The sequence below is a fragment of the Medicago sativa genome, chromosome 3, assembly GCF_051527215.1.
Source record: "Medicago sativa cultivar Bolivia chromosome 3, Bolivia_mono, whole genome shotgun sequence".
Classification (NCBI taxonomy): Eukaryota; Viridiplantae; Streptophyta; class Magnoliopsida; order Fabales; family Fabaceae; genus Medicago; species Medicago sativa.
The window spans coordinates 45,354,972-45,373,407 of NC_140751.1; the positions used below are offsets into that span (position 1 = coordinate 45,354,972).

Consider the following 18,436-nt stretch of genomic DNA (forward strand, 5'->3'; position numbering starts at 1 on the left):
TTCACTTAATAATATGATGTCCAACCTTTTAACCACTAAAATGCCAAGTCAACATGCATGATTAGTAATACCATATCCATCATATTGATTGAGATAATCCCAAGTCAAAGGCTTAAAGACATGACCTGCCTCGGACTCTATGATCTCCAATTGCTCTTTTGTAATATGCATGTAAACAACCCAATCACCATTCCTTAAAGTGCTTGGCATTGGCATCACATAACCAGTTTCACCACCCCAAGGAAAATGGTAGGATGCAAACACAACTTTTCCCCATCCAAAATCCACCTTGTCTTCTGGAAATCTTTGCTCTGAAGACACCACAAAAGCCGGACCTTTACTGGGTCCACTGTAACAGCCTGATTTTCACTAGTTTTATTTATTATTTATTTATGTGTGTTATATGTGCTCTTATGTAACTATTTGCCTCTGTGTGTATTTTTGGTTGGAAATTGTAGAATTCGGTGTAGAAGGGTATTTTAGTCATTTTGGACTTAAGGGCATTTTGATCATTTTGAGAGCAGGGGTAATTTTGTAATTTTGGATGAGGATTATTTTTAGTGCTTAGTAAGAGTATTATTTTACCAAGTTACTAGAGAAGGTGTAGTAATTATTTTAATTACCGTTAAGTGAATGTTAGTGTTATAATTTACCATTAAGTGAGTAGTGACATTTTGGTGTTAGAATAGAAATGGGTTAGGCCCATTAAGGTTTGAGAGATAAGCCCAATTGAGTAGAGCATGTATATAAACTCTAGTTGTTGGTGAAATTAGGTTTTACAACATTTCACATTTCATTTTCATTGGAGAAGAGAAGAGATAGAGACTAGAGAGAAGAACAACAACAAGGGTTAGAAGGCAAAGAGAGGATTCATCATCTAGGAGCTAAATTGAAGCTTGGGTTAGAGAATCTTGGTGTTAGAGGTAAGAGGGTTAGACTTCAACCATAATTCACATCTTTTCCTCTTTACCCATTTTTGTGAAATTGATGAATTGAACCTAATTGTTGTAAAATTCGTGCATACTTGTTGCTGTTATGTTTGAGAACATGATTTATATGATAATTGCATGTTAGTATGTGAATTAACATGTTTAAATGCATAGTTGTTGGTGCTTTGTGTTCTTGAGCCAAATTGATGAAAAATGAAGTTGTGATGTTGAATTGTGCATGAATTTGTGTTCATTAGTTGCTGTTGATGATTGTTGAACTGTTAGAATCGAATTGGTGTAACTGGAATCGTTATTTATGGATTCATGAGGAGATTTGTGGTTATGTTGATGTTTTGAGAAAATTTCATGATTTTGATGAAATGAGCCAAATTGTTGTTTCTAATGCATGATTCATGTTTGTTTAAGTGTATTGAACCTATTTTGACCCATAAACACTTTCTGGAACTTGATTTGGGAATTGGGATTCGAAAAATGGGATTTTGGGTGAAAATGGTGTGAAAACCCGTAACTACTGCATATTTTCGCAAGAACGGCGCTAATAGCGAAACTGTCTGGACAATTTTCGCTAATGGCGAAAATTTCGCTAATAGCGAAATTGTCTGAGAATTTCGCTAATAGCGCAGATTTCGCTAATAGCGAAACTGCCCAGAGACAGTTTTTCTGTTTTGATTGTTTTGAGCTTTGGGGGACCAATCCGATACTTCTAAAATGTTTCTTTGGACTTAATTAACATCTTTTTATACCTTTAATCCTACTGGAACAAGATTTGAGTTGGTTTGGACTTGAATTTACGAAAATCATCTAACTTTTACCGAAACGGTCCAAACGTCAATTTTTCCAAAAACTCGTTTTCTCCGGAAATTGAAGTGGGATTAGAGTTGTATATTGTTTATATGATTTCTAAAAATGGATGTGATTGGTTCTATCAAGTTTGAACTTGTTTTGCTTTGAAAATGGAAAATTTTGTGAAAAGTGAAAAAGGAAGACGAACTTCGTGTTTTTCTTGAATTCGTCGTATTTGGCCGATGAAATGCTTATGTAACCTCTACTACATATATATGTGACTTGTGGAAGTACATGGCATAGGCAATTGAGCTTGTTTACTTGGTTTTGACTTAAATGTTCAAATTAATTTAATGTTGTGATTTTGAGAGACGAACTTGACTAAAGATGACTTTTGAGAACCAATTGATTGTGAATCCTTTATGGAGAATTGTTATATGTTATGTGAAGATGATTGGTGGTGCAATTAAGTGACAACTTCATGTTGTATGATTTTTGATGTTTTTGGTGATTGTATATATGTTAAATTGGTGGTGAATTGTTGATGATTGCATATATACAAGTTTCGGTGATGGTGAGGTGATTATTGTTTGTGTGAACATATGCATTTGTAGTTGAGTCATATGTTCATGCATTCATGACTGATGGTGGTGTATTTTATATCCAAGACTGATGCTGGTGGATTTTATATCCAAGACTGATGGTGGCGGATTTTATATCCAATTGAGGTGAGTACGATGTTTTTGTTGCATCGAAGGTGACGACCTTGAGGTGTTTTGGTACCACATGCATCTAGAGAAGAGTCTAGAACATTGCATGCATTTGAATAATTGATGAGTTGTGTCATAATTGAATATATGACTTGGTGAAATTGTGTGTTGGTGAAATTTGGTGAATGTTGTGATTATGTGGATTGGTGTATATGTACATTGGTGAATTTTGTGGATGGTTGTGAATAATTGTATTATGCTCTAATTGCATGTCTTAATTGTTTGTGCTTATACACTTGGTGAATCAATTGATGATGGTTATTTTAATAATAATGATGAGGTGAGATTTGTATATGTATATATACATATATGATGTGGTGATGTTCTTTGATAATGATGATGGCTTGCTTATAACTTCGATATGACGAATTGTACTTGTTGAGATAAGCATGCTAGATGAGTAATGAAGTGAGTAATGTTTTCATTGATTGATGTTGATAAATGATGAGCTTTTGTTGATGACTTGATTAGAGGTTGAATATGCATGCTATGCTATGATAATAATGTGATAGCTTGAAATGTAAGTGATGGGGGATAATAATGATCATGTGATGCTAGTGTTCTAGGAGGGAGGGTTATGTATATGTGATACGTGTATAATACACTTGTTGATATGAACTTGGAACGATGATATGGAATGGTTTGAATGGTATGAGAATCATGAATACTGTGAATACATGTATGATTTGTTATTTTGTATTCTTGAATATATCTTTCATTTCCAATGTTCTTGTTTAAATCTTTTATGGATTATGATGATGTAATGCTAACCCTCAGTGGTCTGTGGTGGACCGCCTACCTCTCTGTTTGGATGGGTAGACGGCGTGCAGGATGCTTAGTTGTTTGCTTGTTGATGCCGAGGAGTGGAGTTCCTCTTTTTCATGCAAGTTTCTAGATTAGGGCTCTGATCTAGGATAGTTCTTGCATGTTGGTTTTTATTTTTGGACTATGTATCTTGGAGTTGTTGATATATTCTGTTATTTGGGATTTGGAGAATACAATTGTATTTTGTTGAGATTTGGAGATGTTTTATGATTTTTAAGTATGTCCGCTGCTATGTTGTGTAACATGATCTTTATGCATGTATTGTATTGTGGTTTATTCGGAGACGTAGCATCTATTTCTAGAATATGTCTGATGTATTCGCGCGTTTTACCGCTTATTAGAAATAGGGTGTTACACCCACCACAATAAATCTTCGTCAATTCAGGGACAGGTCGGTGTGCTTCCCATAGTCACACGGTTCGCAATTCGCTTCGGTACGTGGTACGGGTTCTGGTACGCGGTTCGTAACTTTCAAAGAATTCGGTACGTGGGGAGTATACATAGTCGGTATGTTATGGGTTCGTCGTACATTTTTTATCTTTTCTTACCTAAAGAAGATGGACCTGTGATGTTTCATGGATATCTAACATAGAAAAATAGCGTGTGTTTTATCTAACTTAGAAAAATAACATGTCCCACATATCGGAAGGTTTTCTAACATTGAGAGGTAAGAAAGTTTATAAATATAGTCTCCAACACATTCATTCTCTACTACAACTATCCACTGCCAAGTGTACTGTAGTACATTGAAATTTAATAGTGGGCCAGTTTTGTTTGGATTTTTTGAAAGTGGTAATTACTTTCAAAGCCATGTAATGAAGTAAATTAGTCTAAATATTTATGTCTTGTGTGAGGGATGTATGGTTCGCTCGGTTCTCTCTTTTTAGAGAATTCATGAGTGAATTATGCTGAACCAATACGCAAACGATCGGTACGTATGAATTGGTACGTGGTTCCTAGGAGGTTAAACGAATTTTGTGACTATGGTGCTTAAGAAGTGCTCCTCTGTTGTTGCTACCGAGACGAACTCACGAACCTTATCAACCACCCACCCTAATGGCTTATTGACCAACTCCTCCACTGATTTCCCACCAAATGGGATAGAAAGAACATTACCAAAATAGTGTGTCATCATTGCTTCTCTCCCGAAGGAGGAGGGAGTTTGGAAATGGGAATGTACATGTCGTCAAGGGAAGGGTGGATGGAACATGGATGACGAGGGCTGAGGAGGGAGCGACGAAAACATGGTTCATTAGTTATTGTTTTGGGCTTTGTTGGATGGGACATCTCCGCCCCATGAATATACTAAGAACATGTTTGTTGAGTAGGCATCTGCTATGCGATGATCAAATGTGCATGCCACTATCCCACCACACTTTTAAAGAAGTTGCCTGCATAGAAAATAGTCAATTAAAACACTAAATTTCAGTCACTATATAGTTTCAAACATTTAATTATCATAATGGCCATCAGCACATGACTTTTTATGCTTGGTGACCTTGGAATAATATTATTTTTTTACTTTTTTCATTTTAATAATAATACAAAAAATGTTTTAACTTTTGCAGGATTTTAAAACTAAATTTTGAAAATATTCTGAAATAATTAAAAAATTGACTCAATAATTAATAAATATTTGAAGTAATTTTATGGTAAAACCAAACTACACTGTACATTTGAACTAATTTTTTAGGTAAGCTACGGTGTACTAAATAACACATTATTTGTTCGCAGGTAGGGATGGGAATAGGCCAGGCCAGCCTACAGGGGCCTACGGCCTCGCTTACGACAGACCGGGTCAGGCCAGACTTTTTCTTAAATAGAGAAGACCTAGGCTTTTTTTAAGCCTATTTAGCTTAAAAGGCCGGGTCACAGGCCTCTCAAAAAACCTCTTAAGCCTATTAGGCCGGACTATTTAAGTAATATGAATAATATTATTTATTATTATATTATATTTTGTACTTTGAATTAAAATATAAATTTGTAGAATTTTTCAATAATTTAAGCTTTATTAGTATACATTAATTTTTTGCATATATAAATGTATTATTATAAACTAGAATAGAAATATGATACAATATATAGTGGAATTCTCTAAAACCTCGTGTTGATTATCAAAAGAAAGTTTAATCTAATTGAACTATTAGTTCGCTAGTCCATTTAAACTTAGATCACATTGCTCACTTAAAGATGTTCATAAAATATAGGCTTTTAAACAGTTTAGCAGGCCGTATCAGGCTTTCAGAAGGCCAGGCTCAGACCTGAAAAGTAGGCCTATGACAGGCCGCAGGCCAGGCTCAGGCTTTAAAAAAAATGGCAGGCCAGGCTTAGGCCTTGCAAAGCCTAGCTTGGGCTAGCCTATTCCCATCTCTATTCGCAGGCATAATTTTTGTCGTTGGGTTTATGGCTGTAGATGGGTGTGACTTAGCTCTGTGACACTTTTTGATTCTGCTTCTGTTGGGTTAGAAGGGTGATAAAATTGATCATTCTTGATTAAAATTGGCTACTGTGGAATGAACATAATAATATACTTTTTGTAAGGTTAAATTTCATTCATAATGGTGGTTGAAGTCTAATAATGCCGTTTTGTTTTTGGTTGGCAGCAGTGGTAGTCAGACCCGTTAACTTGTTTGGGTATCGGCTGACTGCTTGATTGTGTAATTGCTTAACAGAAACTCTGTATTTTGAGCGTCCTCTTTAGTACGTCTTGTGCTAGAGAGACGTCTTTGCTTGTGTGAATATATATACCATTTTTGCTTCTTAAGAAAACAAAATAAATGATGATGATGATGATGATGATGATGATGATGATGATGATGATGGATCGAATTCAATTCATCCATTAGATACTAAGGATTATTCCTAGTCCATCCTTTTATTTTATGAAATAAATTGAATCATTTTAAGTAAGAGTAGGCATGGAAATAAAACCCATATCGCGGGTACCTTCCCGAACCAAATCCAATTTGATGGGTTTTCCCCGCTTTGACTGAGTTTGGGTATGATTTTGGGTTTGTCCCAATTTCAAAATACGTGTACGAACGAGTAATATGTCGATATAGGTACCCAACCCAAACTCATATTCAAACTCGTCCTGAATGTAGAAAATTAATTTATTATCCTTTTATATAAAATATAAACTTGAACTCTAAATCATTTCACTCACACGGTCAGAGTCTCGATCTTTTTAGATGACACTCACATATCATAGCTCTCTCTTTTCTCCTTCTATATCTCACACTTTCAGCCTCTTTCTTCTCCATCACCATAGTCATTGATCGTCATCATCTCTTTACTGAATAATGCATTACAACATTGCACTCGGGGATGAAAAATACTTTTATTTTTATTAAAGAAAACTATTTACTGCGGGGATGGGGTTGGGGAGGGGATACCCGAATCCGTCAGGAACGGGGATGAGATTTTATTTCTCAACGCTGTTGAGTATGTGTAAAGTAACAGATAAGTATATAGGAGTAGGATCTGGGATGGGGAAGGTAAGACCCATCCCCACCGCGCCCCATTGTCATGCCTAAGTAAGAGTCAAGATCCCTTCTATTTTTAACCTGCACTTTTTTTTTCATTACAAAGTTATGATAATATAAATACTGTTAAAGATTTAGATATTTGAATACTTATTTTATGATATTAGTGAACTAATAAGATGATATAATTACTACTTTAATTATAATACTTCAAATAATATATATAGTACAAGGATTTATCAAACTAAGGAAATCAAGAGAGAAAGAAGTAGGATGGTATGTTTTGATTTCTCAAAATGGTGTTTATTTTACATGAACCAAAGTGTGGTATTTATACTACTAAATTTACCACTATTGCATGTGTGAAATTATTTGTTTTACTATTCTACTTTGGCATTTACCTAGGTAATATGTAATTATCACTTACTATTGTAAGTTGACAATTTGTATAGATATTTCAACCTAAATAGTAAAAACTATAATCATTATGTTTATATAATTTATTATAACACTCCCCCTTTGAAATATCTATCACGGTGCTCCATTGAAGTCTTGTTGAGGATAATTTGATTGGAACATATGTTGCCTCGTTAAAAACCTTATTAGGAAAAACCCATAGGGATAAAAACCTTAATAAGGGAAAAAGAGTACAACAGTATGCTCCCCCTCAACTAAGCACATGTTGTTCTTCTTTAAAGATCTCAAAGCTGACGCATTCCAATATTTTGTATGTGTTTCTTGAAAACTGATGTAGGGAGTGCCTTTGTGAAGAGGTCTACCACATTATCACTCGAACGAATATATTGAATATCCACTTCTTTATTTCTTTCAAGTTCTTGAGCGAGTGAGAAGAATTTAGGGGGGATATGTTTGGTTCTATCACTTTTGATGTAACCTTCTTTCATTTGAGTAACACATGCAGCATTGTCTTCATACAAGATTGTTGGATTCTTATCAACTGTTAAACCAGACGCTTCTTAGATATGTCGCAAAACCGAATGTAACCATCTACACTCTTTGCTTGCTTCATGAAGGGCTATTACTTCAGCATGATTTGAGGAAGTTGCTAAAAGCGTTCGCTTTTGAGATCTCCATGATATTGCAGTGCCACCATATGTAAATACATATCCAGTTTGTGATTTAGCATTATGTGGATCTGACAAATATCCTGCATCTGCATAGCCATGCAAAACTGGTTTTGTATTGTTAAAATAAAACAAACCAAGATCAGATGTACCACGTATATATCGAAATATATGTTTTATTCCTTTCCAATGTCTATTTGTAGGACTTGAACTGAATCTCGCCAGTAAATTCACTGCAAAATCTATATTAGGTCTTGTACAATTAGCAAGGTATATGAGTGCCCCAATGGCACTTAGATATGGCACTTCAGAGCCAAGATCCTTTTCATTATCTTCCTTAGGTCTAAAGGGATCATTTTCAACGTTAAGTGTTCTTTCCATCATTGGAGTACTTAAAGGGTTTGCCTTGTCCATGTTAAACCTTTTTAACACTCTTTCTGTATAATTTGATTGATGTACTAATATACCATTTTTAGTATACTCAATTTGTAAACCAATGCAGAATCTAGTTTTCCCTAGATCTTTCATTTCAAATTCTTTCTTTAAGTACTCTCTTGCTTCTTTAATTTCTTTAGTAGTTCCAATGATATTTAAATCATCAACATAAACAACAATTATTACAAAACCGGATATTGTTTTTCTTATAAAAAGACAAGGGCAAATTGGATTATTCTTGTAGCCTTCTTTAAGCAAATATTCACTTAACCTATTGTACCACATCGCCCAGATTGTTTTAATCCATATAATGATCTTTGCAACTTAATTGCATACATTTCTCTAGGTTTTGATGTATCAAGCATCTTAAGTCCTTCCGGTATTTTCATGTATATGTCATTATCAAGTGAGCCATATAAATAAGCAGTAACAACATCCATAAGATACATATCAAGATTATTAAATACTGACAAACCAATTAAATAACGAAAAGTAATGGTATCCATAACAAGAGAATATGTTACCTCATAATCAATTCCTGGTTGTTGGGAAAAACCTTGTGCAACAAGACGGGCCTTGTATCTTACAATTTCGTTTTTCTCATATTGTTTTCTCACAAAAACCCACTTATACCCAACAGGTTTCACACCTTCAGGTATAGCCACAATAGGTCCAAATACTTTTCGATTTTTAAGAGAATTTAATTCAGTATCTATTGTATCTTTCCAATTTTTCCAATCATGTCTATTTTGACATTCATTGACAGTTCTGGGTTCATGAACATCATTTTCATTTGTAATTTCACATGCAATGGAGAATGAACATATGTCATCAATATTTATGTCTTTTCGGCTCCACAAATTTTCTGTATTAACATAATTAATTGAAATCTCGAGATCATTCTTGTTTTCAGTTTCATTATCAATGATCTCATTATCATCATCTTGTGCTTTTTCAAGAGCACACTTTTTATTTTCAGATTTATCATTATCTAGTGTCTTTTCAAGATCATTTTCAATCATATTCACCTTTTCTGTTCCTTTTCTTTGTCGGGGATTTTTGTCTTTGGAACCTATAGGTCGGCCACGCTTTAAGCGTGTCTTAGATGTACTTGCCACATCATTTAGTTTCGAAATCTCAATTCGAGCTGGGACATTTACAGCTGGTACATGTGACTTTGTCACTTTTTTCAAATCAGTAAATGAACCTGACAATTGATTTGCTAAATCTTGCAAGTGTACTATTTTCTTTACATTTTCTTCCCATGATTTATTATATGGGTCCAAATGTAATAAATGTGGTACATTCCATGTTATTTCATTTTCTAATGGTTTATTTTCTCCCCCTAGTGTTGGAAATTTTGTTTCGTCAAAATGATAATCAACAAATCTTGCTTGAAAAACATCACTTGTTAAAGGTTCAAGATATCTAATAATTGATGGTGATTCACACCCCACATATATTCCTAACCTTCTTTGAGGTCCCATTTTCGTTCTTTGTGGTGGGGCTATTGGTACATATACTCCACAACCAAAAATTCTTAAATGAGAGATATTTGGTTCCTTGCCAATTGCAAGTTGATAACGGGTATGTTTATGGTCAGCACTTGGCCTTAGACGTATGAGTGCTGCAACATGTAAAATTGCATGACCCCAAACTGTAACTGGTAGCTTAGTTCTCATTATTAAAGGTCTAGCAATATATTGAAGGCGTTTGATTAATGACTCAGCTAAACCATTTTGTGTATGTACATGAGGAACATGATGTTCAACAATAATTCCAATTGACATGCAATAATTATTGAATGATTCAGATGAAAATTCACCGGCATTGTCAAGTCTAATTTTCTTTATAGTATAATCAGGAAATTGTGCCCTTAATTTAATTATTTGTGCAGGAAATTTTGCAAATGTCATACTACGACTTGACAGTAAACAGACATATGACCATCTACTAGATGCATCAATTAATACCATAAAGTACCTGAATGGTCCTGACGGTGGATGGATTGGTCCACATATATCTCATTGGATTCTTTCAAGAAAAGCAGGTGATTCTGTCTGAATCTTGCCTGGTAAATGTTTTGTTATTAATTTGCCAAGAGAATAAGCTTCACATGGTCTATCTTCTCTTGTAAGCTTTAAACCTTGCAATGAATGACCTTGAGTACTTTCAATTATTTTACGCATCATTGTTGAACCAGGGTGACCTAAGCGGTCATGCCATAAAGTCATAGTTTTGCGATCTTCTTTTCCCACTAAATTACATTCAATTTCATGTATATATGTATAATGTAATCCAGAAGGTAATTTTGGTAGTTTTTCTAAAATTTTATTCTTTCCCAAAATATTAGTAGTAATATTAATGTATTTCATATTACCTTTGGTTGTAGTTTCAGTATCATATCCTTGACTATATATGTCATTAAAACTCAACAAATATCTCTTTGATTTCGGAGAGTATAGAGCATTATTAATGACAAACTTTGTCTCATTTGGTAACATGAACATAGCATTACCTGTTCCTTCAATTAAATCTGCAGGACCTGAGATTGTGTTTATTACACCTTTAGTAGGAAATATTTTGGTGAAATATTTCTTACTTTTGAGGATCGTATGGGTAGTTCCACTGTCTGGAATGCAAATGTCTTTGCCATGATCCATTTCTAACCTTCTTAAAATAAAAATAAGATTAAAGAAAGAGAGAGAGTAAAGAAAAACAACATATTTAACAATATTATTTTATATAGACCATGAAAATATTATGTATTACACAAGTCATGCAACATGCAAATTCTTAATTAAGTACATATTAAAAATATAAAAGTAATTCAAGCACAACACACATTATTCAAATATATATATATATATATATATATATATATATATATATATATATATATATATTACGTAATTAATTAATCCATATTAATTTCTCCTCTAACGAAATCAGCAGCCTCAAGGCAGGTAGTATCATCCTTGGGTTCAATTTCATTAAAATTTACTTCCTTTTCCTTTCCATCTACAGATGCCTTGTATCTTTTACACAGATACTCTGGTGTCCTACATGCTTTAGACCAATGACCTTTCTTTCCGCATCTATAACAAAGATCATCATTATTTTTAGAGGAACCTTCTTGGATGTATTTACCCTTACCTTGATGATTCTTGTTGGTTTGGTCATTTTTGGGAGGCCTATAATTCATATAACCTCGTCCACGACCTCCACCACGAAAATGGTTTCGACCATGATTTCTGCCTCGACCACGACCACCAAAACGAGCATGACCACCACGCCCTTTTTGGCGACTATAACCACCACGCCCTTGATTAAAAGTTGTGGCATTTATTTCAGGATATATCATTGTTCCTGTAGGACGCAACTGATGGTTTTTTACGAGGAGCTCGTTATTTTGTTCAGCCACTAGAAGGGCTGCAACCAAATCAGAGTACTCAGTAAATCCCCTCAGTCTATATTGTTGTTGCAACAACACCTGAGATGCATGGAAAGTTGATAATGTTTTCTCCAACTTTTCCTATTCAGTTATAATTACGCCACAAGATTCTAATTGTGCTATAATTTGGTGCATTGCAGAGTTATATGTAACAACACTTTTATAATCTTGGAACCTTAATTTGTTCCATTGATCCATCAATGAGGGCAATAAGACTTTCCTCTGATGCCCAAATGTTACCTTAAGCTTGTCCCACAAGATCTTGGGATCCTCTTCATTCGAGTACTCTGTTTGTAATCCATCATCAAGGTGGTGCTTGATTATCCGATTTATTTTCGACTTTTTCTTTGCCAATTCCTCTCGGACATCTCCCAAATCGTCTCCTTCAAGAATTTTGTCGCGTCCCTCGCATGCAAGATACTCAATTAAGTTGTTGTTCCAAGTTATGTAGTTGTCTCCAGTTATGTTTAAAATTTTGAATTGGTGCTTAACATTCGACATGATTATATCTAGAATACAGAAGAGCATAATCAACATTTAATATATATACTATGACGAAAATAAAAATATCATTTTATTTAATAGCAATGATTACAAAAACATGATAATATTTTAATCTAAGTCTCTACCAAAGCAAAAAGTAACGACACAAGCTAAGCCGAATAATGGTAAAACACTAATTACAATTAATCCTACATAATCTCTTCCTAATTCTTCAATATGGGTGAAACTGATAAAGAACAAAAGAACGATAAGTAGGGTGATGCATAGAAGAAAGATTTTAGTCATTTTGAAAGTATGGGTAAATATTTTGAGATGTGAAAATTATGAATGAAGGTGAGGTATTTATATAGTGAATTTTGTAAAAATGACCGTTACTGTTACCTTTAATTTCACTGTTCATAGCCGTTGATTTCACTGTTCACGACCGTTGATTTTACTATTCATTACCGTTGGATAATGAGAAAAATATTTTAAGTGTTAAATATCATTTAGCTATTATGACACACAAGTAGTAGAGAAAATTAGAAGATAACATGTACGGTGAATGAATACATATGATTATCACATTAAATTTTATTTATTTATTTATTTATTTTTAATAATATCTCATTAATCAATATTGTAGATGGGGTTTTAGACCTCCATTAAATATAAAAGTTAGATGGGGTCTTAGACTTCCATTAAGCATGAAAGTAAGATTAGATTAGATGGGATTTTAGACGTCCATTAAGTATACAAGTTAGATGAGGTTTTAAACCTCCATTAAGAATAAAAGTTAGTATCACTACTCAAAATTATCTTTCGTGATAATATATATATATATATATATATATATATATATATATATATATATATATATATATATGGGGTTTTAGACCACCACGTAAAATAATAATATCCATACTTATTATAGATCACTTGATGGGTTGCCAATTTTCTATAATGAGAGGTAAAGTAATAATAACAATAATAGCCACTCTAGTCATAATTCACTTGACGGATTGCCAGTTTTCTATAACCGGGGCAGATAATAATAATATTAAGATGATAAAGACAAATGATATACATAACAATATTAAGTAATGATATTAAAGTGATGAGTATAGATAACATACCTAGCAGTAGTGTAAACTTCCGGTAGAAACGATCGTGCTGATAACATGTTAAAGATTTAGATATTTAAATACTTATTTTATGATATTAGTGAACTAATAAGATGATATAATTACTACTTTAATTATAATATTTCAAATAATATATATAGTACTAGGATTTATCAAACTAAGGAAATCAAGAGAGAAAGAAGTAGGATGATATGTTTTGATTTCTCAAAATGGTGTGTATTTTACATGAACCAAAGTGTGGTATTTATACTACTAAATTTACCACTATTGCATGTATGAAATTATTTGTTTTACTATTCTACTTTGGCTTTTACCTAGGTAATACGTAATTATCACTTACTATTGTAAGTTGACAATTTGGATAGATATTTCAACCTAAATAGTAAAAACTATAATCATTATGTTTATATAATTTATTATAACAAATACAATAAAGTAACATTTTTCTGAAAGGACAATAGCATAACATTTGGTGTGTCCAATTATTAAACATACACTTCAAAACTAGAGAAATAAATAGGCAAAATAGAGACCAAAAAATGGAGAAGATTCTAACCACTCAACTAGAGGTGTTTTGGTTGGGCCGATTTTGGCCAACTCCATTATCCAACCCAATCAAATTTCATTGACATTGGTTGAGTTAAAAAAACTAATATTTTACATCAAGCTCGAAACAACCCAATCCGATGATGAAAATATTGGTTTGGGTCAGGTTATTAGATCCATGAGAAATAACTTTTTAAAAAAATCCCCAATATAATTAAATGCCATTATTTTTCATTTGAACTAAATTATTTGTTTAAAATTTTAACATTTGTATTAAACTAGTGTGTTAAACCGTGCAATGCACGGGTGATAGACTATTTTTTCTCAATCCTAAATTGTTTTATTTTTTTTTAATTATCAATGAAAATTATTTTTCCTGCGAATTTTTAAATATGCCCGTATTTTTTTGTTAAAAATAATAGTATTTTTTTTGCCGCAATGATGACAAATATGTGTCACATGTTTTTATGTTTATCAGTGGTAAATATATGTCCCGTGTTTTTACGTATAAAAGAAAACTATATTTATAGGTTTCAGATCGTCGTCGATGAAGCGCCGCTGCAGCTGTCCTTTCAGAGTCTTGGTGTGTGTTGATTCTATTGTGGTCACTGGTTTCGTTCAACGCCATCGTTGTCTTGTAGAGCTATGGTGTTGACTCGATTATGAGTTAGTCTCAGTCTGATTTTTGCTATTTTTTTCATTTTTGTTTATTTGTGTTTTTTTCATTTTGTTTCGTGGAAATGAAGATGGGTGGTGACTTTGTTTTGGCTTTGTGATTTTATCTGAAAATTTTGAATCTGATTTTCTGAATTGAAGGTATAGGTTCTTTAGTTCTAGCGTTGTTCTGTTGGATGCATATCTCGAATCAACATGACTGCTTTTATCCTGATGTTGCTCGAAATGGCTAGGTGCGTAGATGCTCCGTGTTGACGGTAGTAGTCGTTCATCATACCTAAAATATTGTATCCGTCGTGGTTGCTTCTTGCATCATTGATGGACAGTGGTAGATTTATGTCGTTTGTTCATCCCTTGATCTGGACTGCGACTGAAGTTTCAAGACCACTGCGACTTTGTGGATTCGGTTCGTAATTGATTGTTTTGACTCAAAAGGGTGTTTATGGTCTTCTAATACTTTGAAGATAGTTGTTTGAACTTGGGTCGTTTCTGTGTTGGCAGACAATCGTTGGATTGTCGAGCCCCTACGTGGCCTCGCTGGATTGTATGTGATAATGGTTGTTTAGGACTGTTATCTTTTATTACCATTTGTACTAAATTATTGGGTTTTGATTTAGTGGTTTACTGGGTCAGGTCGTTGGCCCCCAACCCAAGTCTTGTATTTCCTTCTCTTGATAAAAACTTGTCCCGTATATTTTTCTATTTATCAATGACAAACATATAGTTTTATTGAAAAATAATTGTTTCTTTTTTATTTCAAAGATATTTATTATTATTGAAAAATGATTTCCCTCGGTTTTTTTTTATATTTATCGGTGATGATATTTATCTCGTATTTTTTAGTTTTTTATTTCAACAAAAAAGATTCATATGCAAGAAGCAATGTACTAGTTTGAGATTGTAATTTTTCAATCAATACAAAATATATCTTATAAATAAAAAAAATCTATTTTTGCAAATTTAATAAATTATAATTCTAGTTTTTTAATTTTGAAATTATGTCATTATATAATTATTTATTTAGATTATTTTTCAAAATTTTATTGTTGAAGATTTTTATTTGATTGTTGGTTATACTTTGTTACTTTAGTATGTCATAAATGGTGTCATTAAAAAAAAGTTTGTCTTAAATGGTGTAATTGGACTATGACTTTTATGATTCAACCTTACATTACCACATGTAACTTTTCTTTTAAATTTGATTTTGCAACATTCTCAAATGTATGTATAGAGGATTCTCAAATGTATGTATAGAGGACGAGGTTTCGTGCCACTACGTTCGCTCGATTGTCGCGCCCCTACGTGTGTTCGCTCGATTGTACGTGGTAATGGTTGTTTAGGACTGTTCTCTTTTATTAACATTTTTGTACTGAATTGTTGGATTTTGTTTTATTGGTTTATTGGGTCAGGTCGTTGGCCCCCAACCCAAGTCTTGTATTTCATTCTCTTGATAAAAACTTGTCCTGTATATTTTTCTATTTATCAATGACAAACATTTAGTTTTATTGAAAAATAATAGTGTCTTGTTTATTTCAAAGATATTTATTATTATTGAAAAATGATTTTCCTCGATTTTTTTATATTTATCAGTGATGATATTTATCTCGTATTTTTTAGTTTTTTATTTTGACAAAAAAGATTCATATGCAAGAAGCAATGTAGTCGTTTGAGATTGTAATTTTTCAATCAATGCAAAATATATCTTATAAATAAAAAAAATCTATTTTTGCAAATTTAATAAATTATAATTCTAGTTTTTTAATTTTGAAATTATGTCATTTTATATAATTATTTATTTATATTATTTTTTAAAATTTTATTGTTGAAGATTTTTATTTGATTGTTGGTTATACTTTGTTACTTTAGTATGTCATAAACTGTGTCATTAAAAAAAAAGTTTGTCTTAAATGGTGTAATTAGACTATGACTTTTATGATTCAACCTTACATTGTCACAAGTAACTTTTCTTTTAAATTTGATTTTGATATGTCATGTGTATTGTTCATTTTAAACATTCTCAAATGCATGTATTGAGGATGAGGATTGAGGATGAGGATGAAGATTCTCAAATGTATGTATAGAGGATGAGGTTTCGTGCCACTACGTTCGCTCAATTGTCGCACCCCTACGTGTGTTCGCTCGATTTTACGTGGTTCTTTAGGACTATTCTCTTTTATTACCATTTTTGTACAAAATTGTTGGGTTTTGCTTTAGTGGTTTACTGGGTCAGGTCGTTGGCCCCCAACCCAAGTCTTGTATTTCATTCTCTTGATAGAAACTTGTCCCGTATATTTTTCTATTTATCGATGACAAACATTTAATTTTATTGAAAAATAATAGTGTCTTGTTTATTTCAAAGATATTTATTATTATTGAAAAAAGATTTTCCTCGATTTTTTTATATTTATCAGTGATGATATTATCTCGTATTTTTTAGTTTTTTATTTCGACAAAAAAGATTCATACGCAAGAAGAAATGTAGTCGTCTGAGATTGTAATTTTTCTATCAATGCAAAATATATCTTATAAATAAAAAAATTATATTTTTTGCAAATTTAATAAATTATAATTCCAGTTTTTTAATTTTGAAATTATGTCATTTAATTATATAATTATTTATTTAGATTATTTTTCAAAATTTTGTTGTTGAAAATTTTTATTTGATTGTTGGTTATACTTTGTTACTTTACTATGTCATCAATGATGTCATTAAAAAAAGTTTGTCTTAAATGGTGTAATTGGACTATGACTTTTATGATTCAACCTTACATTGCCACATGTAACTTTTCTTTTTTGACAAAATTGCCACATGTAACTTTTCTTTTAAATTTGCTTTTGATATGTCATGTGTATTGTTCATTTTAAACATTCTGAAATGTATGTATAGAGGATAACATCTTAGTTAGGCAAGGCAACAAAACCCATACCCGCGGTTACGCGCCCGAACCAAACCCAATTTGACGGGTTTTCCCCGTTTTGACTGGGTTCAGGTATGGGTATGGGTTTTCCCCGATTTCAAAACACGGGTATGAGACGGGTAACGGGTATATAGGTACCCACCCCGAACCCGTACCCAAACCCGTCCCAAATGTAAAAAATTACTTTATGATGATATGTCATTATATTTTGTTTGATAATTGTCATTTTAATAAAAACTACCATTGATATTTAAAGGATCAACTAAATCAATCCGTCTAACAAATGTTAAAGTGAGCGTATTGTTGGATATTGTATTACAACATTGCTTTTGGGGATGAAAAAAAAACTTCTATTTTTTATTAAAAAAATATTCAATGCGGGGACGGGGAAGGGTTGGGGATACCCGAACCCATCGGGGACGGGGATGGGATTCAATTTTTCATCCCGTTGGGTATGGGTAGGGTAACGGGTAAGTATATTCAAATCGGGTATGGGGACGGGGAAGGTAAAACCCGTCCCCACCCCGCCCCATTGCCATGCCTAATCTTGGTATAATTACCGTGATTCTGAACAGTAGGTATCCCAGGATTTAATTAAAGACATTAGCTATGAGTTTTAACTTTTTTTTAGTGAAATTGTGAAATTTGTTAATCACTTTTCCATAACTTGATCTTTCCAATAAAAACCACCACACATGCATTGTCAGAAGATCCTGATAGTATAAAATCGGTCAACTCATCCACAAAATGACCATGGAGAATACACTTGAATCGATAACTAAATATACCGAAAACATTTTCACGTCGCTATTACATGAAACATAGATTTTATAAGTTAAAAATCAGACAAAAGAGTTATTTGTAAACAAACCCATTATTTTC

The 18,436-nt window shown here is 32.8% G+C and overlaps 2 pseudogenes; both read right to left on the minus strand.

Moving 5' to 3' along the window:
- The window catches only part of LOC146937689 (coniferyl alcohol acyltransferase-like), a 29,862-nt pseudogene continuing 11,426 nt past the window's right edge, over positions 1 to 18,436 (minus strand).
- Positions 11,251 to 12,293, minus strand: LOC146937690 (uncharacterized; annotated as a pseudogene).